At 43.2% G+C, this 15,509-nt stretch overlaps 1 pseudogene across 1 annotated transcript in view; it reads right to left on the bottom strand.

Moving 5' to 3' along the window:
* Positions 1-15,509, bottom strand: part of LOC308300586 (receptor-type tyrosine-protein phosphatase U-like) — a 175,827-nt pseudogene that overhangs the window by 24,324 nt on the left and 135,994 nt on the right. Inside the window, exon 9 of the transcript in view lies at positions 13,117-13,226. The product of the transcript in view is annotated as a receptor-type tyrosine-protein phosphatase U-like (transcript). The remainder of the gene's footprint in view (positions 1-13,116; positions 13,227-15,509) is intronic.

The following is a 15,509-nucleotide window of genomic DNA, read 5'->3' as shown; positions in this document are numbered from 1 at the left end:
AGTTGTGACATCACCTCCTGTACAGGGCGGCTACACGAAATGTGGATAACACTATATATGGAGATAGTCCAGTCCATCATGTCATATGGGACTACCGTCATAGAAAACCAACAGGCCTGATGGAAAATGCTACATGGCCGCAGGCTTTGTGACGTCCCACATCTTATGTGCTGGGCATACTACTAACCGACGCCAAGGACCTCCAGAGGCCATACAAAGAGTATCTAACCCGAGGCCCCTTACTAAGTAGCATACATTTACAACATACCTTCTCCAAAAACATCAATATTGAACTCCATATGTATATGGATACATACATGTATTTTTATTAATAAAGGATAAAATAAAATAAAAATGCCATATATGGGTATTCCCAAAAGCAAAATCCCTTTATGCCCATATATGGGGATTTCTGATGTCATCAATCTCTGGCCCTAACAAGCTCAAAAGCCTGCTTTACTCTGATTTACACCCTACCTTTCCAGATGATGACCTATTGGGTACACACTTATGTCCAAATATAGAAATCCCAAGGCATCAAACCCAAGCTTGGCTTTACTAATTAACATACGTTTTATGCCCATATATGGAGATCCCTGTCCCAATGTTATCAATATTAAGGACATATCTGGAAATGCCCATATTTGGTAATGTCCACATATGGGCATGTTTTGACATAACATAGTCAGGGAACTCCATGTATGGGCATAAAATTGATTCTGTGAGTGTGCCATCACAATGAATGTCGCATATACTCTGAAGAACCGTGTCGCTTGAGTGTCCTTCCTTCCTTCCTTCCTTCCGTATCCTCGTGACCGCCCTTCCGTATCCTCTGTGATGTCAGTGTGATGTCAGCGAGTTGTGACATCACTTCCTGTACAGGGCGGCTACACGAAATGTGGATAACACTATATATGGAGATAGTCCAGTCCATCATGTCATATGGGACTACCGTCATAGAAAGTAGCCATTGTTAGGCCGGAGTCATTGGCTGTCTAAACATGGAGATGTGGATAACACTATATATGGAGATAGTCTAGTCCAATATGTCATATGGGACTACCGTCATAGACAGTAGCCATTGTTAATCCGGAGTCAATGGCTGACTGTCTGTACAGGAAGTGATGTCACATGACATACTTTTTATGCCCATATATGAGTCCTAACATGGATATGTGGATAATACTATATATGGAGATAGTCTAGTCCAATATGTCATATGGAACTACTGTCATAGACACAGCCATTGACTCCGGCCTAACAATGGCTACTGTCTATGACGGTAGTCCCATTATGACATGATGGACTGGACTATCTCCATATATAGTGTTCTCCACATTTCCATGTTTAGGCCCCATCGCTCACACCCTAGGTGGGGTTGGCGATAGGGCCTTTCTCACAAAAACATGAACAAACTCCCCCCAGAATGATAACAACTAGAATCGTCAGAGAAACACTGTGGTTGGCCAGATAGTCAAGAATTGGCGCGACCTCGCCCTTTAGGGCGAGGTCGCATGTCACCCTGAGGTGTCTTACTAGTAGCAAGCAAGAATAGATCAGCAGGCAGAGAATAGTGGCATAAGTGAGGCAATAAATACACTCAGTGGAAACAGACATGCTTACCTGTAGCAATATAGCAAGAACACGGTTGTCTATACATCATCTTCAATGTTATAATTGCTGTCACTAGCTGATTTATGTTGACAGCCTTCATCGTTTTGGAAGTCAGTACTACACTGACATAATTCCATAGAGGGTAGCTCCACTGATCTGCAAGAACATCTATGTGACAGTCTGCTTTTTGCAGTGACATCTGAGCATCTCAATGATTGCTGGGAGAGACTCATTTGTTTCAGCTGGCCATCCTCGTCCTTGTAATATCCATTGTTGAGTGGGTTAAGGAACTCCTGCTGAGCTATGTGTGCCTGACTCCTCACTCTGGCCTCGATATGGACTTTTAGGACATGCTGCTTAAGAGCACCAAGTGTGAGTGGAAGCTTGACCCCTTCTGCCAAGTGTTTGCAGAATAGATGCCTTCTCAGCTTACCTTTGGTAAGTGCAGTGCATACAAACTTAGCTACTGTAGTTAATAGATCCTCTGTTACATCACTGGTTTGAGAAAGCATCTTCAGTGCCTTGAAGACTTCATCACCAGCTTTGAGGTAGCTGTTCCACCATGTAGATTTGCCTATCGAAAATCTCAGTGTTCCCAGTGTTGTCTGCTCCTGTAAAGGCATGAAATCAAAGACCATTGAATACAGCAAAGACTCCCCCATGCTTGTCATTGGGTCCGCTATTAGGACACACAAAGATTGTACAGTGAACTGCACTTTAAAGCCAACAACTATGAAGAAGCAGACACCTTGTTGATCCACCTTACAGTTCTGGCTTCATATAGCAAACTCTTTGATGCACAGCTAATGTTCTTCTCCCCAGACACAGATGTGTTGTCCTCAAGGCTCTGAAGATGCTTTCTTAAACCATGTAACAGGATCTTCAAACTACAGTAACTAAAATTTCCACTGTAGGGCAGACCCAGAACTAGAACCAGAACTTCTGCTTTTGTTTCCATATAACTAGAACTAACCGGGGTCCGAGCAGCAGCGCTGCTGGCCCCGCCCATAGGTTCCCAGAACTCAAGTTTAGTTCTACTTCAGGAGCAGAACCGAAAAAAGGTTCCAGGAACCTTGTCTGGAACCAGGCTGTGTGCAATGGAAACAACACCAGAACCAAAAAAATAGGTTCAGGTTCTGGAAAGTTCTGGTTCCACCTTGCAGTGGAAAGGGGACTTAAGTTTGTATGCACTGCATACTTACCAAAGGGGAAACACCCCTGAACTGAGATGGCATCTATTTGCAAACACATGGCAGAAGGGGACAAGCTTCCACCCACACTTGGTGCTCTTACGCAGCATAGAGTCCATATCGAGGCCAGAGTGTGGAGTCAGGCACACGTAGCTCAGTAGTTCCTTGACCCACTCAACAATGGCTATTTCAAGGATGAGGATGGCCAGCTGAAATCAGTTACCTCACAGTACCAGAGGCAATCATTGAGATGGTCAATGTCACTGTCTTTGCATTTATTGATGTCACAATGAAGACTGTCAAGATACATTGACTAGTGACAGCAATGATGATAATGAGGATGATGTATAGATTACTGTGTTCTTGCTATTTCTACAGTTAAGCTTGCCTGTTTCCACTGAGTAGCCAGATCATTTATTGCCTCACTTATTCCAATATTCTCTGCCTGCTGATTTATTCTAGCTTACTATAACCTGTATTTGTGGCAGTTTTTGACCCCTGGGTTAGCATGTTTAGACAGGACAGGACCCACAGACTATGACTAGCCTTACCCTCTAGAACCAGGCGCCACGCAGATTGCCCACTCAGAACTCTGACCCATGCTGCCCCTTTGACTACGTCAATCTCCACCTGGTCCCTTTGCTTCCCCCTCACTGAAAGTGTTTTTCTGTGGGTTTATGAATATTGAAAGAACAAAAAGTATTAACAAAAGCATATGACTAAATAATATTTTCATTTCATTGGATCCATTGGAACAGGTTATTGTTTCCATTTTTTGAAAAGTAACTGCTTTGTTCATACAAGGTTTCCACCCTGACAGCAGAAATATACCAGTTTGTACTTGATAGTTTGAAACCTAATCGATTCAGTTTTATGTTGGGTGTAAATAAATGACACGATTTTGTGTCAATGAGAGAAATTATCTGTCTCTGTCTCCCCAGATAATATATTGATTTCCTTAACATTTTAGATTAACCACTGGAATCATGATCCTATGTACTGTAGTTCAAAATAGTGGAAAAACGAATATTAAAATGTTACCTTTTGCCCCCAAAATTAAGGATGATGACCCAAATCTGTGCCATTGATCATTTGTGAATATTTCTAATTAGCACCATTGGATTTCCTAACCCTAAAAATGTTGATTTAGCCACTAGAATCATGATCCTACATAATCTAGAAGTCGAGATATTGAAAAACGAATATTCAAAGGTCGCCATTTTTCAAAGTCCAAGATGACCACCATATTGGCTTCAGCGCAAATGGAATCATGGATATTCTGATTTGTTACACTCTGAAGTTTCCAAAAATATATAGTTTTCCTAATTTTGAACTTTGAACGAAAATACAAATGGAACTGGACTATTAGTTTATTTATTGTTTTGCTTTGCCTAATCAATGTGTGGACTTCTGGAGTTGGTTTATTTATGGGTTTAGACTCTAAACTCTAAATCATTAGTCTAAACTTTAGAGTAATAGGGTTAATTTGGCATCGGCATGGTAAAGTGAGATGGGTATACATAACTCACAGCTATCCATAAAGCAATGCACAAGGCTAATGATTGAGTAAGTCCTGCTAATACATTGTAATGGATAGAGGACACTGCTCCTATTAAAGTGTCTCTTTGGTAAACTTTAGTTTTTTTTCCCAGAGAGCTGCTTTGCCTTGCTGCTACAGTGCTCTCAGTGACGCTTCCCTTTCACTGTTTCAAACAGTGTCAGGTGTAATGAGACAGTCTTATTGGAAGCAGCCAAGAGGGAGGAGGAGTTAGGTGTAATGAGACAGTCTTATTGGAAGCAGCCAAGAGGGAGGAGGAGATTGGACTGGACATTAGTGGTGTGAGAGCAGAACCTCAGTAAAGACATTACACACGCACACCCGCGCGCGCGCGCACACACACACACACACACACACACACACACACACACACACACACACACACACACACACACACACACACACACACACACACACACACACACACACACACACACACACACACACACACACACACACACACACACAGGTGTGAGACTGTGTTTGAATATGTTACTGCTATTTTAACTGCTTCTTCCATTGCCATTTCTTATAACGAAGCACCTTATATACGTATATATTTTACTCTATTGTCAAGCTAATGATGGGAGATAAATTAATTCACCCACTTTTTTGACAGTTTTTTTATTACTTTTCTTTTACTGCAAACCTGTGATGTGTCACGGTACCAAGAACGTGACATTTGTTGGAGTTGAAGTTTGAGCATGAGCTTAAGAGTGTGTGATTATGTTCATGTGATTGTGTTTGTTCATGAGCACGTATTACACTATGTCATAGCATCTGTATATTAATGTGTGCTTGTACATGTGTGTGTTCATGTGCATAATAGTGCATGAGTGTACATAGTTGTGCACATACAGTACAAAGCACAGGCTTTGCAGATTATCATAAAAAACGTGTTCTAAGTGTACAGATATATTCATGTGTGACTAAATCCACACAGACCTCTGTGTTCCCACTGGAAAGACACACATCACCAAACAGAGCTCAGGCCAGAGGAGGAAAAGTGTGGCGGGCCGGCATGGCGGGCGATGAGGCTCCAACAAACTGGTCAAAGGTTTAATGTGAGTGAAATGAAGAGGATTTGTGCAGCTCTACAAGGAGCCTCCTCTGTCAACACCAAGCTACAGACAGAAGATCCTGTACAGCCACCACTTTATATGTCAACACCACAAATTCATTTAATAACATCCTTGATGTGACTTTGTGGAAAAGGCTTTAGGAGGGAGGGAGGGAATGCTAGGTAGGCGTCTTATTTTTGTGAAACTTTTCAACACGTTAACACTTTGAGTGCCAGGGCGTCATATGACGTCAGACACGCACTTGGCAATGATGCCAGAAAATAATATTGGCGTCATATGACGCCAGATGCTTTTTTTTCATATTACAGTAGTACAGTGTTGGATCTATGCGGTAACCAAGATACAGCCCTTTTGGACGATGGGACGGTCGTCATGCATGACAATTCAGTGGCGTCAGTTCAGAACAAGCTAAGGTATGGCAACATGACTGGTGTCTGGTGAAGACACCAGTCATGTTGCCATACCTTAGCAACAGGCACGATGAAAAGTACATTTTTATTATTTCCCCCTGTCAAGGTATGGCAGCTGCATACCCCTGCCATACCCAATTGACGCCCCTGCATGACATCACACGCTTATGTGACCAAATTCAAGCATGCTGATTGGCCGGTTCCCCCCAGAAACAAGGGTCTCAAAGAGTTCAGTGACTTTTACCGTAACCGGACACACAGCAATCAGAGGGAGAGAGATATATATTGAGAGAATGAGCTAGAATTAGTTATAAAATCATTAGATGTAGTATTATTTAGAGAGATAGAGATAGAGAGAGAGATCGGAAGGTAGAGGTTTTACCTAGGAGGAGTGGGGGAAGGGAAGGGCTAGTTTCTTTGTAGGTTGGGGGCGTCCATTTTGTAAAAAAAGAAAAAGAAAACGCCGTCCCAGTTACCGGACCGTTGCTCCGCTGATCAGAGAGCAAGTCATGGCCGCACATGGAGACCAAGCAGGCAGCCGAACCATGCCCCGTGGCCGTGGACACCAAGCCCGCAGCCTGCTGCTGCCCAGCGCCGCCACCGACCATAATCAAAACCCGAAGCACCAGTTGGACTTTCGTTTGTTGCTGCGCGGCTGCGTTTGGGACTTGACTGAGGCGACGCGTGAGGATGAACGGTGATGCCGTTGAACGCTGATGCCGGCGATTTGAAGAGAATTCTGTGTTTTTGCTGCTGTGTCGGGGGAGCCAAGGAACGTCGCCAGCCATCCACAGTGGACGGAGGAGCTACGGCGGTGATCCGGACCGGAGGCAGGCTGTTTGGAGCAGTGTATCATCTTACGGCGCCCACCGGCTGCACCGATAGGTATGGCCCCGGAGAGCGGAGTTGCAGCGGGCGCTAATACACCCAAATGAGGCCGTGCGTGGACTTAGCCGGGGAGGACGACCCGGTCGCTGCGGTGCTCTGTCTCCCCCTGCCCTGAAGGAAGCACTGCTGAGGTGTGCTGCGATCAGCGAACCGGGTAAGCATTATAAAGCTATGCTTTTTACGTTTCAATATGTTCTATACGTCTGTCTGTCTTTCAATGTTATATGAGATCAGTGCTGTGTTCTACCTGTAATGCACGTATACGGCGTCTGCTGTCGGAAAATAAAAGGCAGGGGCAGGTAGGATTAGCCCAGGGGGTCGCTGGAACCTCCATAGCACCGGGGACTACCCTCCACACCTCGCCCGACTTGGGACACCCTCGCAGGCACGGCGCCGCCAGGCGCCGGCCTCTATACCTCCGTGATGGAGGAACAATAAAATATGAACGGCGTCTGCCCTCGTGAACCTTTCAAAGTAGCGTATTTGATAGGGATTATGTACTATAGCGTCTGCCCTGGCCAAACGAATAGTAGCTGATCGTATGCCCTCAAAAAAAGTCTAGAACACACCACTGTATGATATGCATAAAGTGTGTTCCTGTGGAAATGAGCCATGAATCTGTAGGTCTACTCTAATGCAAGCTTGTAATACATTCTTCAATCAATCAATAACCGATGTCAATAAGCCTGACCTGCTATTGTTTTTTTTCCACGTAGGGTGCATTTGGTAATATACAATTCAATTCAAAGGAGCGTTATTGGCATGAGAAAACATACGTTTACATTGCCAAAGCAAGTATCACAAATACAATAAAAAAAACAGTTGAAAATATACAGTTGGAGGGGGTACAGCATTGTTCAAACAGAGCTATGTCGCATTGTCATTTTATATATATACAGGGTACAAATAGCAGCATTATTTTCCTCATAGTACATAAAGGTATCAGCTCTGTTTCATACTGTATGTGCAGTAGGTCTAGATGTCAATCCATGGTTTGTAGTAGGTGTATGAAGTTCCTCCAACTTCTTCCAGTAAGAATACATTTCTTTATAGTTTAGTTTTTTATTGTGTGTGTATACCTAGATAGATAGTTTAGTAATACAATCAGTGTGTGTGTGTGTGTGTGTGTGTGTGTGTGTGTGTGTGTGTGTGTGTGTGTGTGTGTGTGTGTGTGTGTGTGTGTGACATAATAATCTATCAAATCGATCTCAAATCTGTATCAAATTTGTATCAAAGCAGAGCCTATAGAATTCAGTGGCCACGTATATATACATATATACATTTGAAATTATTTAGACTAGTGAAAACAGCCGATCTACAAGCACACAACGCCTCGCTTGTAGATCTGCTGTTTTCACTACTTTTGTGCGACAGCCTTTGCTAAAGAACATACAAATTATACAGAAGCACGTTCATTTAGTATTTTGTATTTATTTCTATCATATACAGGGCCCGTGGAGTCTGACTGGATGGAGGAAGGATGGGAGCCCGATCTGCAACCAGACCAATGACAACGCAGAGGACAGTATGATGGCGGAGATAGCGAGAGCGGAGGAGTCAGGCATAGGTCATACACACTGTAGGTTCGCTGCCTGGACCAATGTCACTCTAGGGGAGCTGAAGAACTTTCTGGGACTTCTCTTCCTCACAGCTATCGTTCACAAGCCAGAGATTGCCATGCAGTGGTCAAAAAAACATTGCCATGCCGTACTTTCCCAGAACAATGGCAAGGAACAGGTACCAGGCCATTTTGAGGCACCTGAGGTACACACACACGCACGCGCACGCACACACACACACACACACACACACACACACACACACACACACACACACACACACACACACACACACACACACACACACGGTGAACAGTACCATCTTTGACCTTGATTTGTGGTGCCTTTGACTCCTGAATGTTGGCTTGTTGAATGCCTTTTTTTGACTTTTATATTATTTTATTTATTCTTTACTTGCTGCACATTTATTTTATTTTACTTTTATCCAGTTATATTTTATTTTTGTGAAGTCATATTTGTGATTTTTTTTTTGGAAATATTTGTAAATATTGTTGAACATAAATATGTTCATGCTGGATGTGTGAGGTACTCACCAGGGTTAGGGTTCGATGTTGCCATAAAATAAAAGGTTGACATCGCTTTTCTGACTTTTTGTCTTCCTGACCTTCTAGACCAGGTAAAAACACAGTGAATTCAGTGCATAGTTCTATCAAAATGTAAGGCAATTTCCACCTTCTGAGTCATTTCATACTTTTTCACTTTGCCCCCTTGAAACTAGACGATGGTACAATATTTTTTTCACTTTTTTTGCAGAAAATAAAGTAGGCATGCTATTCTTTCTGTCAAGGGTACTTGTGTTCCGTTACCATTTACCAATTTGTCGCTATGGCTTCCTAAAGTTTTTTTTCTTTGAACTCAAATATCTCAGAATCTAGATTTCTGAGGTTATTGACTGGTTTGCGCAGTGCGCACTCTCGAGCACCTATCTCCAAAACCGCTCACCGAAATCACTCCAAAAATTTTTTGGTAAAAAAAAAAATCCTCTTTTACCAAACCTCCCATTTTTGTTCCGATGTGAATATCGATTTTCAATATATTCCCTGGAATCGGGGCAGAATGAATGGGACCTAATGGTGGCACTGGTAAGGGACGGGGGCCAGGGGGGGCTGGCACTCAAAGTGTTAAGAGGCACAAAGAAGCATGAAAACAAAATAATGACCTGGTGAGGTTAATTATTGTTTTCATGGATGATGAAATGCTAATCACAATTAAGGGTTGCTACATGTACTGTATCTGTCAGCTGGTTTAGTGCTGTTGTGACATCATGGTGCTATTGGACAATAGCTGTGTAGCAGACAGGGTGGTGCTATTGGACAATAGCTGTGTAGCAGACAGGGTGGTGCTATTGGACAATAGCTGTGTAGCAGACAGGGTGGTGCTATAGGACAATAGCTGTGTTACAGACAGGGTGGTGCTATAGGACAATAGCTGTGTAGCAGACAGGGTGGTGCTATTGGACAATAGCTGTGTAGCAGACAGGGTGGTGCTATAGGACAATAGCTGTGTAGCAGACAGGGTGGTGCTATAGGACAATAGCTGTGTTACAGACAGGGTGGTGCTATAGGACAATAGCTGTGTTACAGACAGGGTGGTGCTATAGGACAATAGCTGTGTAGCAGACAGGGTGGTGCTATAGGACAATAGCTGTGTAGCAGACAGGGTGGTGCTATAGGACAATAGCTGTGTAGCAGACAGGGTGGTGCTATAGGACAATAGCTGTGTTACAGACAGGGTGGTGCTATAGGACAATAGCTGTGTTACAGACAGGGTGGTGCTATAGGACAATAGCTGTGTTACAGACAGGGTGGTGCTATAGGACAATAGCTGTGTTACAGACAGGGTGGTGCTATAGGACAATAGCTGTGTAGCAGACAGGGTGGTGCTATAGGACAATAGCTGTGTAGCAGACAGGGTGGTGCTATAGGACAATAGCTGTGTAGCAGACAGGGTGGTGCTATAGGACAATAGCTGTGTTACAGACAGGGTGGTGCTATAGGACAATAGCTGTGTAGCAGACAGGGTGGTGCTATAGGACAATAGCTGTGTTACAGACAGGGTGGTGCTATAGGACAATAGCTGTGTAGCAGACAGGGTGGTGCTATTGGACAATAGCTGTGTAGCAGACAGGGTGGTGCTATTGGACAATAGCTGTGTAGCAGACAGGGTGGTGCTATAGGACAATAGCTGTGTTACAGACAGGGTGGTGCTATAGGACAATAGCTGTGTAGCAGACAGGGTGGTGCTATTGGACAATAGCTGTGTAGCAGACAGGGTGGTGCTATAGGACAATAGCTGTGTAGCAGACAGGGTGGTGCTATAGGACAATAGCTGTGTTACAGACAGGGTGGTGCTATAGGACAATAGCTGTGTTACAGACAGGGTGGTGCTATAGGACAATAGCTGTGTAGCAGACAGGGTGGTGCTATAGGACAATAGCTGTGTAGCAGACAGGGTGGTGCTATAGGACAATAGCTGTGTAGCAGACAGGGTGGTGCTATAGGACAATAGCTGTGTTACAGACAGGGTGGTGCTATAGGACAATAGCTGTGTTACAGACAGGGTGGTGCTATAGGACAATAGCTGTGTTACAGACAGGGTGGTGCTATAGGACAATAGCTGTGTTACAGACAGGGTGGTGCTATAGGACAATAGCTGTGTAGCAGACAGGGTGGTGCTATAGGACAATAGCTGTGTAGCAGACAGGGTGGTGCTATAGGACAATAGCTGTGTAGCAGACAGGGTGGTGCTATAGGACAATAGCTGTGTTACAGACAGGGTGGTGCTATAGGACAATAGCTGTGTAGCAGACAGGGTGGTGCTATAGGACAATAGCTGTGTTACAGACAGGGTGGTGCTATAGGACAATAGCTGTGTAGCAGACAGGGTGGTGCTATAGGACAATAGCTGTGTAGCAGACAGGGTGGTGCTATAGGACAATAGCTGTGTTACAGACAGGGTGGTGCTATAGGACAATAGCTGTGTTACAGACAGGGTGGTGCTATAGGACAATAGCTGTGTAGCAGACAGGGTGGTGCTATAGGACAATAGCTGTGTTACAGACAGGGTGGTGCTATAGGACAATAGCTGTGTAGCAGACAGGGTGGTGCTATAGGACAATAGCTGTGTAGCAGACAGGGTGGTGCTATAGGACAATAGCTGTGTTACAGACAGGGTGGTGCTATAGGACAATAGCTGTGTAGCAGACAGGGTGGTGCTATAGGACAATAGCTGTGTTACAGACAGGGTGGTGCTATAGGACAATAGCTGTGTAGCAGACAGGGTGGTGCTATAGGACAATAGCTGTGTAGCAGACAGGGTGGTGCTATAGGACAATAGCTGTGTAGCAGACAGGGTGGTGCTATAGGACAATAGCTGTGTTACAGACAGGGTGGTGCTATAGGACAATAGCTGTGTTACAGACAGGGTGGTGCTATAGGACAATAGCTGTGTAGCAGACAGGGTGGTGCTATAGGACAATAGCTGTGTAGCAGACAGGGTGGTGCTATAGGACAATAGCTGTGTTACAGACGGGGTGGTGCTATAGGACAATAGCTGTGCTACAATCAGGGTGGTGCTATAGGACAATAGCTACAGTATCTACATACTGTTTGTATCCATGTTCTGTAGTGCAAGTTGACTATGTACCATGTTGATAGACTTGGGTCGCCACAAAATTGCTAATGAACAACATACTTGGTCAAAGATAACCTAATTCATGCGACCAATCTATCTGTCGACCGATCTATCGATAGCTCAAATGTATCAATCTACATATCAATCAATCTATCTTACTATCTATACTAACTCTGTCTATCATTGTGTTAACATGCTCATACTGACATGCTTCTATCCTCATTCATCTTATCCAGAGTGCGGTCACAGAGGTAACAGTTCCAGCAGAGAATCACAGACTTCCTTTCCCGCCACATCAGACCCTTCTAACTGGGGGATGTGGAGACGTTCCAAGGCCAGCATGGAGGTAGAATCCCCCCATCTGGTCCTTGGTCTGCCCTGTGGCTTCATCCCAGCTGGCCCTGTTTATCACATGTTTAATGAATGACCAACATGAACACAAGAACATGTACTGAGTCAACCAATAGAAGAGCTTACCTCGTATTGTTTAGCACATGTTTAATGAATGACCAACATGAACACAACAACATGTACATACAGCGCCACCATCAGGCCGATTTTTTCAAATACATTTTTGGACACTGCTCCTACACATTTTGGCCTAAAATCACGCTGCGACCTGACGGTCGCTTATCTCCCGATTAGGGAGTCTTACTGGTTTATCACAAGTTTTAATGAATGACCAACATGAACACAACAACATGTACTGAGTCAACCAATAGAAGAGCTTACCTCGTATTGTTTATCACATGTTTAATGAATAACACAACAACATGTACTGAGTCAACCAATAGAAGAGCTTACCTCGTATTGTTTATCACATGTTTAATGAATAACACAACATGTACTGAGTCAACCAATAGAAGAGCTTACCTCGTATTGTTTATCACATGTTTAATGAATAACACAACAACATGTACTGAGTCAACCAATAGAAGAGCTTACCTCGTATTGTTTATCACATGTTTAATGAATAACACAACAACATGTACTGAGTCAACCAATAGAAGAGCTTACCTCGTATTGTTTATCACATGTTTAATGAATAACACAACAACATGTACTGAGTCAACCAATAGAAGAGCTTACCTCGTATTGTTTATCACATGTTTAATGAATAACACAACAACATGTACTGAGTCAACCAATAGAAGAGCTTACCTCGTATTGGGTGATGAGGCCATTGGGCTCCACTGGCTCCTCCCACTTCAGGAAGATCATGTCATCCAGCGGAGTGAAGGTCAGCGAATCAGGCGCGATGCCTCCTGGAACTGCCAGGAATCCACAGAACAAACATTTGTGGTGAAATTGAAGTGCAAATCCCAGAACAATCAAACCATGTCAATATCATACAGACGTCAATGTCACAGTGGATCTCTACAACATATAGGACATGAAAGAACACCTAGGGTGCATTTATGGACCATATCAGTTATATACTACAATCATAACATACACATACTGTAAGAACACACTGAAAGACTAGAATATTACTATTTCATACAAATCCTCGTCTAAACATTAAACAGAGAGGAATATGAAAGATGTCTGAAGAGGCCTGTGAAGTAGTGTTTGTTGATCAACGTGTTTTGAAAGTGATATTTATGAAAGGATGCACCTACTGTACATACTGTAAGTGGGCAGTTTCAAAGAAAAAGAGGAAATGATGTGAAAAAAAAAGAAGTGAACGTGTAGCATCTAAAATGTGAGGGAGACGCACACACACACACACACACACACACACACACACACACACACACACACACACACACACACACACACACACACACACATATATATATATTATTATCTTTTTCTGCTCTTAAAACCCGTATCTGTGACTGTCTGGAGCCCTTTCTTTCTCTGAATCTCTCTCTCCCTCTCCCTCTCCCTCTCTCTCTCTCTCTCTCTCTCTCTCTCTCCCTCTCTCCCTCTCTCTCTCAGAGAAACGGTGTTAGTTTGGTCTTTTTCATGGAAGAATTGATTTGGCCTTCAGACAGGTCTCAGCATGGAGACCATCTGCCACGGCACAAAGGAATAATAGCAGATAAGAAATAAGTGCAAGGATCCTCTCCCAGGATCACTGGAGGTTCACACATAAAACCACTTATTTTTAATCAGTTTTCTTTGAAAATGAAAAGGAATTTTTGTATTGCTGATGCTGCATCATCATGATATGACCAGCTCTCTCTTTAATAATCTCTACTAGATGGGAGCTGGTAGTTATAAATCCTCTTCTTAGAAGTACATGGAATACATTGGTTTGTAATAATGTCACTACTTACATTACATTACAACATTACAATTATTTAAAACCAGTAAGACGCCCTAAGGGTGAGAAGCATCGCCCTGAGACTGACACAATATGGGCATATATGGGCATTCCCAGATATGGGCTTAATATTGATGACATCAGGGATCTCCAAATATGGGCATAAAAGGGACAAGAACAGAATTCATTTTTAAGTGTGACTTGTGTCACGGTTGCCAAAATGTGTCCAAAATGTGGCCATATTTTCCCAGTTATGGACATGACTGACATCATAAATGTCTGACCTCATAGACCACATGAGACTGACACAATATGTCCATATATGGGGCTGAGGCGTGACGCACACAAACACACGCACATGATCTTCAGGTTTTCATACTAAATACGACCTGACCCTGGAAGGCTGCCAGGTCACCTTGTCTTGGCTCTAAGTATCAGGCTCAGCTGAAAGCCCTGACGTTGCATCCTGTGAACTCTGTCCTGACTTGAAGCAGTGGAGCTGGGAGAAAGGGTTAGCCTAACCCTAACCCTAACCCTAACCCAGGGTTAGGGTTAACAGCTGGGAGAAAGTCCAGCTGGGCTTCAGGGTACATCAAGAGCAGATTACTGTGACATCACAATATCTGGTCCTCATCCATGACATCCACTAAAACACAAAGCCTTCTACAGCAGCTAAATCAATGCTTATTGAAGCCTCCAGAACACAGCGAGGGACCAACCCTCAGTTGCAGCCATGCTGAGCTCACAGTAGAAGAGAACAGATCATCAAATAGGTAAAAGAGGATCAAAAGAAAAAAAGGAAACCAAGGCACTCTTCTTTAAAAGTTAAAAAGCTTTTCATTCATAGTGGCCAATTCATATTTGAAACCTGTTAAAAATGTGATAACCCACGCGTTTGGGCTTTAACCAGCCTTCCTCAGGGAAGGTAAAAGAGGATGTTTAAAAGAATGGAAGCGGATAAATGAAAGGAAATAAGAAAACACTTTGTTTATTCCACAACAGAGTGGTCTATCCATTTTTAAAGTGCTTTGTGATTTATTCCAAGTGTATAATTGGACAAGTGTTGACAAGTACAAAGTGGAAAAGGTAAATAGGGCTCAGTTGAAAGTACTGGTTCTGAGTTTTCTGTTGAACCAGGTTGATCTGAAACAAGTGCTTTATGTTTGAAAATAAATACATTATTTAGCTCCCACTGAGGCTCTGTCTACAGATCAAAGTGAAGGATTTGTATATATTCCATAATGTATTACAACAACATTACTTTTAGGTGAAGGATTTGTAT

The sequence above is a fragment of the Nannobrachium achirus genome (assembly GCF_963921795.1).
Source record: "Nannobrachium achirus genome assembly, chromosome: 2".
NCBI lineage: Eukaryota > Metazoa > Chordata > Actinopteri > Myctophiformes > Myctophidae > Nannobrachium > Nannobrachium achirus.
Note: the sequence above shows the minus strand (reverse complement) of the source record. Positions and strands in the feature narration are given on the sequence as shown.